The 15,057-nt window shown below is 34.4% G+C and overlaps 2 protein-coding genes and 1 long non-coding RNA gene across 4 annotated transcripts in view; 1 reads left to right on the top strand and 2 right to left on the bottom strand.

Annotated features, from left to right (window-relative positions):
* LOC126875919 (uncharacterized) overlaps positions 1-13,769 on the bottom strand; it is an 87,918-nt gene extending 74,149 nt beyond the window's left edge. The window contains exon 1 of the mRNA XM_050638822.1: positions 13,624-13,769. The gene's annotated coding sequence lies outside the window, so the exon portion shown is untranslated. The remainder of the gene's footprint in view (positions 1-13,623) is intronic.
* The window catches only part of LOC126875922 (uncharacterized), a 258,532-nt gene that overhangs the window by 63,991 nt on the left and 179,484 nt on the right, over positions 1-15,057 (bottom strand). The window lies entirely within an intron of this gene.
* The window catches only part of LOC126875946 (uncharacterized), a 96,457-nt gene continuing 95,129 nt past the window's right edge, over positions 13,730-15,057 (top strand). For both annotated transcript variants that reach the window (XR_007693795.1, XR_007693794.1), the window contains exon 1: positions 13,730-13,876. This is a non-coding gene — a long non-coding RNA (uncharacterized LOC126875946). The remainder of the gene's footprint in view (positions 13,877-15,057) is intronic.

Here is a 15,057-nt window from a genome sequence, read left to right as displayed (position 1 = left end):
TTAAAAGTATCGCTCTGCCATACCATGTTTATAACCACTTGTCCTATCCGACGAATTTCCGTTGCGAAAAAAATTCGTTTCTTCTATACAGCCGCGGCAACTGAAAACTATCTGCCTCCCGTCGCATCTTCTGCCTTCGATTCTTCTGAATCCGTGGTCAAGAAACTGCAGATGAGTTTTCCCACTCATACACTTTCTATGTGTATATAACTTTATATCCCAAGAAAAGAAGCTCAAAGTATTGAAACACTGGAAGCTATACAACATATTTCGTAGCGAACTGAATCCAACAAATTAACGAACAACTTGTATTCGTTGATCAATAGGATATTAACAGTATTGTGCAATTATATTATAAAATTATATCAATTCCCATTGCCTGACTGTTTATTTTCAGCAAACAATATTCTCGAAACCGTTGAATGATAACTAAGCGGCAACTGAATAAAATTTGCGAAATGGTGTGAATTCACGTCAGCGGCGACTAGTAACATGGAGTACAAAAAATCGTTGTGTAAAATCTGCGATCGATTGATCATATAGTCGCTGGATAATTGTTGTCTTTTGAAACAGGAAAACTATATTCAAGAACCATAGCAAATGGCCACAAGATTATATCGAAATGTCACCAATATCGAATTTATTAATCTCTGTTAAGCTGTCCACTTAATTTTTTCTTAAACGCAAATGAACGAATAGGTTTACCTGCAAATTTTTCAGAATCTACATGGAGCAACCGACGTGGCACGTATACGACATCGCACAATTTCTTTAATTCAAGTTAATTTTGTAAAAAGGAAATAGTTGGTTATGGAATATATGAAGAATTCTCATTTTAATGTATTTATTTTTGCTAAATAATTTTTTCACATTTGACGCATTTCATTTTATAATTGTTAATTCTAGAAATAAAATGTCGCAGCTTTATTAAATTTTTCAACGACATTACATGTTTTGTATAAAATTTTACTACCATATTTTTCACAGTGATACTGTTATGCAATTTATAAAGTACAGTCTACTTGACACTATAACATTTGTTAAATGAACTTGTATATCCGTTCTGATATTTTCTTTGTACTGATACTTTACTTTATAATTTACATTAAACAGAACGCTGCGAATAGCGGCGAAACTGTCAGGTCTGTCACTTCGCTTAACTATGTCTGTCACTTTAATATTCTATTTTTGTATTGCAATTATTTATATTACCACTGATTATTGTTATTATTATTCCCATAGTATCACACCATGTTTACTAACAAACTTCAATCGACTAACATAAATGGCTAAAAACCACCTTACAATTTTTCAAAATGTGTTCGCACATATAATAAGTTGAAATAAAATACTGTTTTGCTTTTACCGTTACAAGGAGTGAGGTTACAACTTATTGTCAGTTGGCCATAACGTTAAAGGGATGATACTATTAAAAGTTGAAACTCTGAATGATGAATATGAACATGATACTCTGAAAATTTTTACTTGCATCACTGTGATTCGCAAACTATCGCTTTTAAATATGTACATTATCGAATTTGACGAATTTATATTAATTTTATAGGAATATTTGCCAAGAGAAGAAGTTTCATATTTTACTAGAATTGAAATATTGTAAATAATTATAGCATGATACACACGCACATACTGATTCATTTAGCTGCAGTTACACTTGGTATTTACTGTAATCGTTCTGTTTTCGCATTAGAATCCTTGTTCCCTCGTACACGTAATTACACACACTTGCTGGTTACAATTTGCCAACCTGAATTCACTCTATTATCACATTTACGCAAACCCAATTTAATTACTTTTAATAACAAATGATGAATAACATAAGAGACACTACAATCAATGTCAGCTGTTACTGCCGTATCCACAAATTTACGAATAAACTATGAATTGTTGTAATATACACATACAGCGTGTCTCGCGCAATTAACCGTTGCGTTGTATGTTGCAGATTTCTGCGTGGCTTGTATGTATTCTTATGCATTGATGCAGTTGCAAAGTGCATTCTACATGTAAAAATATTGAGTTATGTGATTCAATTATTAAAATATTTCTACTCTCTTGGTCAAATAGATGAATAAGGATTCTTTTACATACATATCTCTGAGTATGAATAGTACTTTAGCTATACAGAACATTCAACATCATCCTCTTCATTACACTTTCCATCGCATAAATCTTCGTGTCATTCCCCAGCAGTAATATGTCAGCTTGCTGTTTGCACGTTTGCAGTTGACACTACAGGATGTCACAAAATATGTGAAAAGACATTTCTAGAATCGATTCAAGACATCGAAACAACGAAGAAAGTTTATGTAAAAAGATATTATTTAAACATCATTTTTCAAATTGTAAACATCATTTTACACTAGAAATACATGTGGCGAATAGTTGCCCTAAGTCAGTGAATTACTATCGTCCTTTGTTCTGTATCTTCAGAGTTAGAAACACGAAACATGGGTGAAACAGAGAGCAAAATTGATCAGCTGGTTCATCGATAGTATTTCCATGGAAAAATTCAATTATTTATAACTAGAAAAATAAAGTTTCATCAACGTTTTGTACACAAATCATTTTCCTTATAAAGATGTCCAATTTTAAGCAGATTAATAGTTGATCGACATTGGCAAATAATACTTGTAATACGCTAATACGCATAAAAAACTCGTGTATTTCGCACACTTTAAGCTCGATAAATGCCTGCAGATATGTTACATAAAGTTAAGCGCAGCTTTCAATTTCAGTACATCTATTTTTACTATTCTCTCGTATTATCAATGTTTTGGATCAGTTTTATTATTTATTATTATTAATAGTAAAGAATTAAAGTCAGTTTTATAACCGACTCGGTATTAAAACATTTGCTATTTCATATTAAGCCATTGGTATCCTTATTTATACTCTGTTAATGAAAATGCCAATTTTTCGTGCATCGAGTAAAACAGTTAAAATTATATCAATAGACTGTAATGGAATTTTTAATATAAATTTTATTTATGTTTAAAATTGCGCAAATATAATTTTAAGTAACGGATCTTTTATATTACGATATTTACTCCTTCGAATAAAATATCACATTTAAACGCATTTTGTAGTATTGAAAACGATGAAAATATTTTTATCTATCAGCTTTACCATTAAGTTTCATGAAAAAAACACTAGGTAATGTACACGAATTATGTACATTTAAAAATTGTTCAAACTACAGTAGAGCGCCCTCGTCCAAACATTAATATCCGAACGTTTTATTATAGGAACATGATATTTCCCAGTAACGGATGTCTTATTATTTATTTTATTTAGGGTCGCATACTTAATAAAATTCATAACAAGAATATACAAAAAAAGAACAAAATGTAAAATATAATAAAACAAGTTACAAACTCACTTAATAGTATATATCAATACATTTTGAACATAAATCACATACAGTACAACGATATACAATGACAGCAAGATGCAGTACAATTAACCTAAACTTAAATTAATAGGATATAGTGTATGTCACAATTAAGTTAATAGCCTACAATGTCATAATTGCTGATACAAACTAATATCCTTGAGAAAGTGAAGGAGATTTAGTTAGGCATGTTTAAATATCATCTGGAAGATCAAACTTTGTTTTGTGTTCGGGAAAGTTACTACGATTTATGAAGATGATCTGCAGACAAAATACAGCTACAGTGTTTACACTTGTGTGGTTCATTTTCAGTTATAAGACGAGAGCGTGTCAGGTTAGTATGACCAATTCTAAATCTGGTCTTGCTCTTTCTTACTAAAAAGTTCTGGACTTTTATCCAATACGTTTGTACGTATTTTACATATGTTGGATGAAAGTGCATATTTTCAAAAATCGTATTCAACATTTATTTATTTAAATATTTGTTTCAACCTTAATTATTTAAACATTAGGATGTGGGCAGTGACCGTTGAGGCTATTCAAACGAGTAGACAAAGTTTCAATTGTGACATTTTTAGATCCCAACTGTAAGTCATGAGTTGATCATTAATAATGAATTGATAGATTCTCCCCTTCATTCGATTGAGTGAATTCTGATTGTAAGAATTTAGTATGAAACTAATAGCGTTCTAACCATCAAAACCAAACGTGACATAATTAGAAAGTGTTGTAAGTGCAATAGAATTAGCAAAAACACACATTTTTACAGATATTAAGAAACAAAAACATGATATTGAAAATTGTCCAAAGCACGTAGATTCCGCAAATGCTGGCAACACTAGAAAAACCTTCAATATGCTAATGTAATGAAATGGCTTCATTGCGACAAAGACGATAACAATGACGATATTATGCAAATGAAAATAGCGAACAAAAGTGGTAATAGAGAGCTGGTTTTTTATGGTGAAGCAATCGTGGCATTCGGAAAAAAACTTCGATAGTTCGAAACACAAAAAGGGTGCAACTCTATTATTACGTTGAAAAAATTGTTTGATTTAGCAGTCGAAAAATGACGAGGCTCATAAATAATCTGAATGAAACTTAATCTTAACCTACAATTCGAATCGCTGCGTTCTTTAAACGATGCGTGCGATTATCTGAAAGAGGAAATTGGTTCGAACCCGGACGACTACCAAGTCCCTAGTGTGTGCTTTGCAAAAGTGAAACAGATTCCTTGTTTGACTCTCGCGCTAGTACAGAGGCTTCTACTTCAGAGTGCCATTGAATTTAAAACGTCGATGTGGTTGGTCGCTTGTGTAAATGTCTATTCTTTTACATCCGTTTCTATCGTTAAAATGATTCCCCTTAATTTGCCCAATTTCTTCATTTCCAAATTTCCCTGGTTCCTGCCTTTGTTTTCCGCCGTTTTTGCTTTCCGCCCCCTTCCTTTTCCTGTTTTTTCATTGATGGTGATCTACCTTTCTTTCTTGTCATTTGCGGTTTTTTCAAGTTCTCTTTTCCTGCTTTGTCTTTTTCCCGGTTTTCGTCCTCTTTCCCTTTTCTCTTAAAGGCTTCAATTAATGAGCATTCGCCTTTGACACTGTACCGTCCTATCCTGTTCCGTCGAGGTCGATCTTCCTCTCCTTTTTGAATCTTTTATTTTGCTCATTAGTCCTTCTGCTCTCACCTAGCGCTTTCTGTTGCTTTTGGTTCTTTGATTTCTTGCGTGTCCATCAAGTGTCGAAGGGTACTGATACGATGAACCGCGATCCAGCAGCCCTGTTTTCCCTCGATAGGTGTCGCTGCTTCCTGTGACCCACACGATCGTCATCCAGTAGATCCGAGTTTTCGCTCTAACCTCAAATCCCTTTGTCTTTTAGCTTCTACTAGGTGTCTTTCTACCTTCCACCTGTCCTCTCTCATTTCGCTACTCCGTGTCTTTGTCTCCTCCTGTCTAGAATTTCTCCCGTCTGTCTTTGAACCAGCTTCAGAGCTTCTCTTGTCTATTTCTAACACTTAATCGCCTTTTCATATTCACACTCTTGCAATTACGCGCTGTTCTCATTTCTCACATAACGCTACTCCCTATAAATCTATATTAATGTGGTATAAGTTATACTTTGGTGATTGCTGTTGCGTGGACGTAACTTCATTCTACCGGCCATTATCTGCCGACGTGTCATGCACAGGGTGCGAAGAAAGTAAGTTTAAAGAGGATCCTACATCAAATTCAATTCATTTCAAAATCAAAGTTTAATCTTTTTTATTATAGCATACTGTGCTCATCGCGAGAAACAACAGTCTGAAAGGCACCATGGGTCGCAAATGATCCCTTCTGCCGATCAACGATGTTAAAGTTTTAGTAATTTTCAAACTGATTTTTAATTCACAATGAATTAACATTAATGAATTAATGAATTAAATTTTTTGTTTGCAAATTTACATATAATTCTGCGCTCAGGCTTCTTTTCCATCAACGATTATTCTCATAGATATCTGTAATCGTAAAAGAAACGCATATTTATTTTTGCTCGTAGGCGACAAAAAGTATACTAAATTTGACACTACTGTTTTAACTAAATTTTAAGCTACTGAACGATATCTTTCACTCTGCGAAGAAAGAAGTGGAGCAGTGGAGCAGCCGAATCTGCAAAGCGAGGTGGTCCATGGGAAGCGATTCATCCTGTTCACGATAATATAAACGTTGCATTGAAAAATTGGCGAACCGATCGACTATGAGTCGGAATGTGAGCAATCATGCGTGGAATAGATAGAGTAGACACGTGTGCTTTAACTTGGTGTGATTTGCTATAGAGTCACGAATCTAAAAGTCGCAAATATACGCACTTGTTATCGATGTAGGCACATAATTGCTATCCATTCTTGATTAAATGCCTCGAATTATTGCGTACGCTTTACCGCGAGCACGAAATGAAATTCTGGCGTTTGTTGATCGAGGATGCTACTGTATTCGTAACACGGTCGAAAAAGCATAGTTGCAGCATAAGTATCATTCAATGGGAAAAATCCCGCCGAGTGACATATCTATTTGGAGTGTTTAAACGCTGCGAATGTTGTAAAAATGTAAATTCGCTCTCGTATTCGCCACATTGTCGTATGATGGATTCGATGTCACCTATTCTATGTAAATTCATTAGTAAATGCGCACGAGGAATGGCAATAATTAATCTTCTTTAGGAATGCGGGGCCGATTTAATCTTTGATATGGATTTAAATGTCGCAATATTAATTCTTGATCACGAAATTACTAATTTAGTCGCTGAAAATCATATTATCACGCAACCTTTTCTGCACGTAAAGGTCTTCCATTATTTCAGTATTCTGATATATCTGTAATTTCCTACTGCTTCGTCGATAGCGCATTATTTTCCCACGAAAAGTAAATGCAAATAAATATTTTTATGCCAATAAAGCCAGTTAACGAATTATTAAAACTTTAACGTTGTTTACCGGGAGAAGGAATCATTTGCAGCCTATGGTTTTTTTAGAAGCGTTTTTCTCCACCCATCCCGTACTGTAGAATCATACTATCTTATTTACACTTACTTCCTTCACACCCTATACATGTCATACATATCCAATTTTTAACGTTATTATGCAAGTGATTTAAGACCGCAGACTTGATTTTTATTTGTTAAAATATTTCTATAGCTTTTATTCCTCTCAAACAATTACTAAAAGCGTGATGCTTTGCAAATATTTACAAAATTTACAATGACTTTCTGTTTCTACTGTTAAGATAACTTGAATATCGTAAAAAACGTATAAAACGAATAACGAAGAAAGGTGTGTACATAAGTACGTTGTCAGACATATGTGCAATGCGCGAGACACACGTGAGATCCACTTCGAGAGACGATGGTACTCCTAAAAGCAATGAAAAAGATTCACATAAACACATGCTGTATCTGTGTTCGTTTGGAAGGTATAACGAATTTTCCGTTTTCATTTCGCGTTATCGAATTACTTTCACGGAAGATGCTCAAAATGACCACCTTTCATTTCAAGGCCAACCTGTATACGTCTTTTTATGGACCCGGTTGACACTCGAACAATTCCTGGTGTTCGCCGAATTTCTTTATAATCTTGTCCTATTTTGAACCTTAGTATTTCAACATTTTTAATAGGTTTGCTCTGCTTGCAAAATTCGATGTATCTCATAAGCGAAAACAAATAGAGCATGTGTTTATATGAGCCTTCTTCATTCTTTTTGGGTGTACAATCAACTCCCAAAATGTATCTCACGTGTCCTGTTACACCTTGTATACTGTTAATAATGATAGCGATGATAGATCGTTAGATAATGCGAGTGACGTAATTAACGTGAATCCGAAAAAATCACTTGATTGATTCTCTTGAAATATATAAAATCGAATACACGTAATATGTGAATATATTTTGTCAATCTACAAACAATCTATAAACAAATTAATAGCGAAGAAATGAGATTATAATGAACGAAAAGTTTAATGGAATTTTAACCTTTTGTTCTTGCGATGAATATATTTTAATAAATACGCGAATGGAAATGCTCGACGAAAATAAAACAAATTCGTATCTTAATATACAACCTCATGATTTTATAACCTCCGGTGAATACGATGCATCTGAAACATGTCTGAAATCCGTCGAGCTAGCAGTTCTTCAATCAAGTGGTATGAAAATTCCATTGATTGATGAAACATGCAAATTCGTTACACGCAAGGACGTGTTGTCGCATATGCATACAACGGACAAGATTTTCCAGTAGTTTGAGCAAAGAATGAATTATATTGGAAACTTTAGATTTAGAGATTATCCCGCTTTCTTAAATAATTTACATACAGCTCTTTTTTTTTATCGAGTCCAAAAAAAGCCCCTTATAAAGAATTATGTACCATAAGGGGTACGTTAGCTTTCCCCAGTTACTATTTTTCCGGGCGCATGAGATTTTAAACGACAGTTTAATTTAAGTTAGAAGAAAATTTAAACGTGCAAATTACTGTGCACTTTTTAAGAAAATAAACGCGTTTCAATATCTGGTTCGTAAAGTAAGGGTTTCGTATTCAGTGGCGGGTACAGATTGTGTTTTCTCAAATTCTTCGTTAGGCCAGCTCTATGAGAATTAAAGAATTGCAAGGGACTCTTCTAGACTATTTGATTTAAATCCTGCTTTTTCAGAAAAGTGGTAGCGATCAAAGGACAAACTCTCGTGAGTTTAACCTTTATTTGCGAATCGTGGTTTATTATTGTCTTTAAAATAATATACAATATTCAAATTACATTCGTGCTTAAGTGATTCACGAAAATCATGTTTTAATTAATTTGATTACACAGTATATCCATTTGTGATGGAATCCAAAAATTATTTATGCATTTTTCCTTAAATTCGTCATATTTTCTTTTAATTTCGAGAATACAGAAGTTACGATAGTCTTTGTATCTATTTTTGAATTATGTTGGAAGAGAAGAACGCTAATCAGTAGAAATTTTAATGTTACGATTCCATCATTTATGATATATAATATTAATGCATTCTGCAGAAAATACGTAAAATGTATTTGGAATACTTCTTTTCATCGAGACTGTTAATTCTTTGCAGATGTAAGCTGATTTTACAGAAATTGGTCTTGTAGTTTTGCTTCCATCGGTATATGTTATATGTAAGTCATCATTTAATAAAAAATTGCACATTTTGTGCATGTTTCCAATTTCAATATTTATACGAATCGAGGTAATGACAGTGTTATGATCAGAAAAATAGATATTTAAGTGATTACGAGTGTATAATATTCCCTTTATTGATACATTGTTTCATGAGCCTTCTTTTTAAGTTCACTTTCCTTATTTTTAGATGGTTAAAAGTGTTTTGCTGTACGATTAATTTTCGTAGTAGTGTTAGAGGGCTTTGGTCAGGAGGCTATTACACAAATATGTAGTACGATCCCTGATAAGTGAAAGTTTTGGCTTTAACAGAATGTTTGTTGGTGCACTGATACGATCATTAAGAACAGCGCTTATTGCTGAATGTTGTATCTTTTTTCAACTTCTTAATGTTATTAATATGATGATGAGAATGGAAAGTAATTGGAAAGATATATTACGGTTAGCCATAATTTTTCATCGGCGGAGCTAATCTCTTCAAGTGCATTAAACTTCCTATCCGCGTTTTCCGGTTTTTGATTATACGTGTCATTCCCAGATTAGCAAAAATAAACCAACGTAGGGGCCCAGCTAGATATTTTCTACTTTTTCAGTAAGTTGGTGTAATCTGTTTTTGGTGTTTCTGTCTTTGAGTAGGTGATATTTATTTTTGATCTTCACAAAGGCTTTTGTAAGAGCAGTGTATTCGTTAGTAACAATGATACAATTTAGTCGAACGTAGTTTGTCAAAATTCTGTTTTGGCTCCTCGTTGCTTCGACATAAGGATGATCTCTGCTTTCTGTAGCAGTTTCAAACTTAGTATCAGAGAACATCTGGTCTTCGCTATCAAGATTGTCTGCAGAGATCTCAGAAGATACAGATAAGAGTCTTTTGTTGCAACGTGCTCCAGTTGTCCGGTTGTCGCAGGTTCCGAAAAACCACGGGAGTGTTTGTGACGCAGTTTGTCGTTAATATTATTGTTACTGTTATTGTTAATGACGGAGTTGGAGGCTGAAACATTGTCATATGAAACAATAAAATTGTCGACAGCTATATCTTGAGACTTGTTGTTAGTAGTACATTATCTTGCTACGTGATTTTTCTTTTACGAAGAGAACTTTGTCCGTAGATGTCAACGTGTATACGATATTGTATGTATTGTATACACGTTTGTATCGTATGCATGTATGTAAAAATTCTGGGATTTTTTATACGTCTCCTAGATTGACATATATCGCGTGGCTTAAAACTTAACGCTCTAACAGCCGCATATTTCGCCATTACGGCCAATCGCGAACGCTTTTCACTCAGTCTATTATCGGATAATTACCATCATGATTGAATTAATTATTGAATTAATTATCATCGTTACTGAATCTTTATCATGATATTTTTATTTATTTTATACACTTACGCGTTATAGAAATAAAGAAATCGGGGTTACAATCATTTGCTGACCAATCACTTTCCCTGGATCATTAGACTCACAAAGTGCCGGTCTTTTCAGTGCATTTATAGATCGTTTCGCATGATTAAATTAAAAAGAAAAAAGAACGAATAATTTCACGTTGTTACAACCGTTCGCGGAGAGACGCGGTCGCGAGGAAAACGCGTCAGCGAGAGGCGTAACTTCTCGCTACGATTCGGTGAATCGACGCCGCGAAGTAGTCGTTCCCCTGTTTCGGTTAAGATAATATGGTTAAATGAATATGACACAGCAGTAAGTTATATTTCACCGTTTATTCCAACAACTTATAACGAAGACAGTTACGCTGGTGCGTATGTACGAGATGAGTGAGTGACTGATCTGCGGGTGTGTATACCCGGTGGAAGGATGTTGATCGTTCGAAGGATGCAAAAACAGTACTGTCTTGGGAGACGATGCTGTCTCGGAGGAAAGCTAAGGATAGGTGTGTCTAGCGCACGGGACCATCGGATTTGTTGGTGCCGATGTTATTTAGGAGAGTGAGGGAATAGGCTTCGTTTTTAATTGGTTAAACGAAGGGTCTTAACCGCCCTCGAGAGAAAGTGGTTAGTGGGAGGAAAGTTGCAGCGTACGTGAGAAAAACTAACTTTCCCTAGTTAAGCCGTGGTGGACAATAGTCTTTGGAAATTCTTCGGAAACAGACGTTTGTTTGGTTTGAAGGACCTTTTCTAGGAAATCTATGAGATTTATGGAAGGTACTTGAAACTATGGAGGCTACGCTGCGAGTATCCGAAGACATCTGGTTGCCACATTGCCCGCGGTGTGTGGCCTCGGCTAGGTAGAGTGTTACGCGACGTAACAACTGTGTACTCAATTTATTCCAATTTTAATGCTAATTGTTCTTGAACTAATTCTTGCAACAATATTTAATTCAGTGTAATTTGTCATTGTTGAATAGATTATAGGCTTAAAAGGAAATCATTACAGGGACTATATATTTTAAGACTTACTTTGCAGTACTTTAAAGATTCATATTTCGTATGATAAAAATTCTGAGAGCTAAACAAAATACTGAAGCAAATTATGTTTGTAATGAGAATGTATATTTTTTCCAAACATAATTTTATATATTGGTTCACTATTAATTTAATAAATAATATACAGTGTGACCCCCTATAACGCGGATTAAAAATTGCACCACTGCCTCCGTGTTGATAAATTTACGTTCCTATTGCTTTAAAATGAAATAACATGCATATTAATTTGTCACATTAAAAAAGGACAACATATTTATTTAGTTATAGTTTTCTGCTTGCTTCTTACTGTATACATTTATTACTTCAATACCATTTTTTGTTTGAGTTTGGATTAGATTTAAACCAAACTGCAATTAGTTTTGAGTCATATTTGCTTAAATTTGCCAATGCATTTTATGGTAAATATTGGTAAAGGGGAGGCCAGTTTCGATGATCTTGATTTTGGCATAGAGTTTTGACGTGCAGTTGTTAGCCGTCGTTCGTTATTTCTTCAAAAATTATTAACAAAAATATATTACTACTATGCGTAACGTATGCACTTACTATGCGTAAATATATGTAACCGTGAACACAGACGTGTCCGTTGGTTTACTATTAATGTAATTACATAATATATATATATTTACTTATTATTTTGATAGCATTTTATAGAAATGTTTGCAATCACACATATCGTATTACATCATGTAGAATTAGTTGCAATATCATCCATGTTACTTATATTTCAATGCTGTATATACATATTTGAATAAATCTCATTGTTAGTATAACGTTCCATATACTTGAAAAACAATCGGATATCGTATAATCGACGTAACGTTCGAAACAATATTATAAGAACGTAGTTGCAAAAATTGACGACGAACTAGTGCGATATGCGTAGCTCGTAAACTGTCGGTGAATGGTGTGGTAGCTACCGCACACGTAAGTTAACACACACAGCAGCAAACTGCACTAGCTAGGTTGCAATAACCCTCTAGGTTTCCTCCACTGCCATCCATAATTACACTCTCAACATAGTAACTGCATCTCCAGTGCTCGAGATCGTCGCGTCTATTGTGAATGCACCGGTGCTGCGAAAGTGACGACTGAAAAGCAAACCACACACCGCGCAATCTTGCCAAGATGACAATTATGACTTAGTATCACCATCATCGTCCTTTCTAAAGTACGCTTGCAAGCTGAACTTGTTACACGATAAACGTAATATGATTATAACTTTTTACTCGTTAGCTATCTTACGCAACATTACGCTGTAATACGTTTCGGATTTCCCTCCTGGACAATTGCACGATTCGTTTCTGTGAGAAAAGTGAAAAGAATCTTAAATTAAGTAACATTAATGTATGCATTATCCAGCGTTTCGATTATTTTCCCCTTTTGTAGTTATTCTTATTTCCTGGTTTATTTAGGATTGTGTGTATATGTATTTTGTTTATTGGTTGGATCCGTTAATCGCCCTCGTTTTGTTAATCCTTCCTTTCGTTTCGTGGTGCCGCGTGTTCGTTTGTGCATTCAAATCCTTATTCGCGTGTTTTGTATAGAATGGTTTTCTTGTTCTTGTTACGGCGCGTGCGGAGCGCGGGACGTGACAGTTATAATGTTGTACTACATAACGAAATCCGTTATAATGTGGTACTATAAAACGTAATAAGTTATAACATTCTAGTCCATAACGGAATACGACATAACGTAATACTGCATAGCGTAATAAGTTATAATAATATGCTCTATAACGCAATATGTTATGGCGTTATACAATGTAACGTTACACTATATAGCATAATACGTTATAACGTAATACTACATGACGTAATACGTTACAATGTTGCACTATATAACGCAGAACGTTATAGCGATCTACAATATAACGTTACACTATATAACGTAATACGTTATTGCATAAACCTACATAATGTAATACGAAACAATGTCGAACTATATAATCTATTACGTTATAACGTTATACACTATAACGTTATACTATATAACGTAATACGTAATAACGTTATACAATGAAACGTAATACTATATAATGTAATACGTTATAACGTTACACAATATAACGTTATTCTGTATAACGTGATACGTTGTAACATTATACTACATAACATAATACGTTATGTTACGTATTAGTTTATTGACATCGATCAAATTTTAAATTTAAAGTTTACTGAAAAATTTTTTTTTGTTGTTGAGTTTGAATTTAATCTGAAGGGAAATAAATTGAAATGATATTATTGTGTATGTAATACTGGTTTAGATTTCTAATTAATACGGTAGTTGCTGCCACCAGAAATAGTCTAAGGACTATTTCAAAATATTTTATTTTTTATTATTTTTCCATTTAGTGGGTAGTGATAACTGATGCTTAATGCAACTGGTAAACGAATTTCACTTTTCGGCTAACCTGCGATGTGCAGGAAGATTGGCACGGGAGAGGATTTAAGCTGGGATTAATAATTATTTATCCTCGTTGAACGGATTTTATTTGAATGTAGAATCGCTTAAATTATTACCTTTATATATATTTTATTAGCCGGATATATATATATATATATATATATATATATATATATATATATATATATATATATATATATATATATATATATTAGCGTTGCTGGATCTGATAGGAATGTGAGATTTTTCGTTGTTTATATATATATGTCGGAGATGAAAGGAAAGCCGAAGCCTTTCCTTGGAAATTTTGGGAACACCCTCTAGTACCTTGGCCTAGATTTTATTATAGTTGTAATTGCTTAAGATTTGTAATAAGCGAGATTGGGTTCGAGGTGACAATCGGTCGCTGAACGTAGCCACGGTCACGGGATGGATGTTTTATCTAACGGAGGTCTGGAGTGGTTCTATGTGTTTTCCGAGAAATGTGGTTGTGGCGGCATGCGGCCTCGAGAGCGGGCCGAGCCACGTGTGATGTTGCCTCGGAGGTGCCGATGCAATGGGACATACATTGTATTAGTAATCAAAACTCCAGGCAGAAACTGCCTAGCAACGGCGTTTGGAACTTTCTCGATGCTTCCAACGAGTGTGCCTAGCAACGGCGTTTGGAACCTTCTCGATGCTTCCAAACGGGTATAGAAAACAAAATGCAATCGTACAGGGAGAAAAATCTCCACGAGGCTGGCATTCTTGCGATTGCCTTGGAGAGTGATACATCGAGCATTTTCGACGATCGCATTTGCGTCTAAGTTAGTTTCGCTTAGTAAGGAGTTATCCCGGTGACCGTGGATTCGTTTGAACTCAAACATTGCTAATAGTATTATTTAATTTAATTCTTCGTAGATCGTATTATTCATTAGGCTTAGTGTTTGTTAGACTTATTATTAGTTGTACTTATTATTTGTTAAGCTTAGTGATAGACCTGTATATACGTGTAAATAAAATCTCGGCTTTGTGAAACGATGGCTAGTCCACATGAAGAGTCGTCGCGCGCCCAAAATTCGAATCGTGATCCGACATATATTTATTTTTACGTTCGACTTCTTCTTCTCTTTTAGTTTCACTGTAACAGGTTGCC

This window comes from Bombus huntii, unplaced genomic scaffold (assembly GCF_024542735.1).
Source record: "Bombus huntii isolate Logan2020A unplaced genomic scaffold, iyBomHunt1.1 ctg00000060.1, whole genome shotgun sequence".
Taxonomy (NCBI): Eukaryota; Metazoa; Arthropoda; class Insecta; order Hymenoptera; family Apidae; genus Bombus; species Bombus huntii.
Note: the sequence above shows the minus strand (reverse complement) of the source record. Positions and strands in the feature narration are given on the sequence as shown.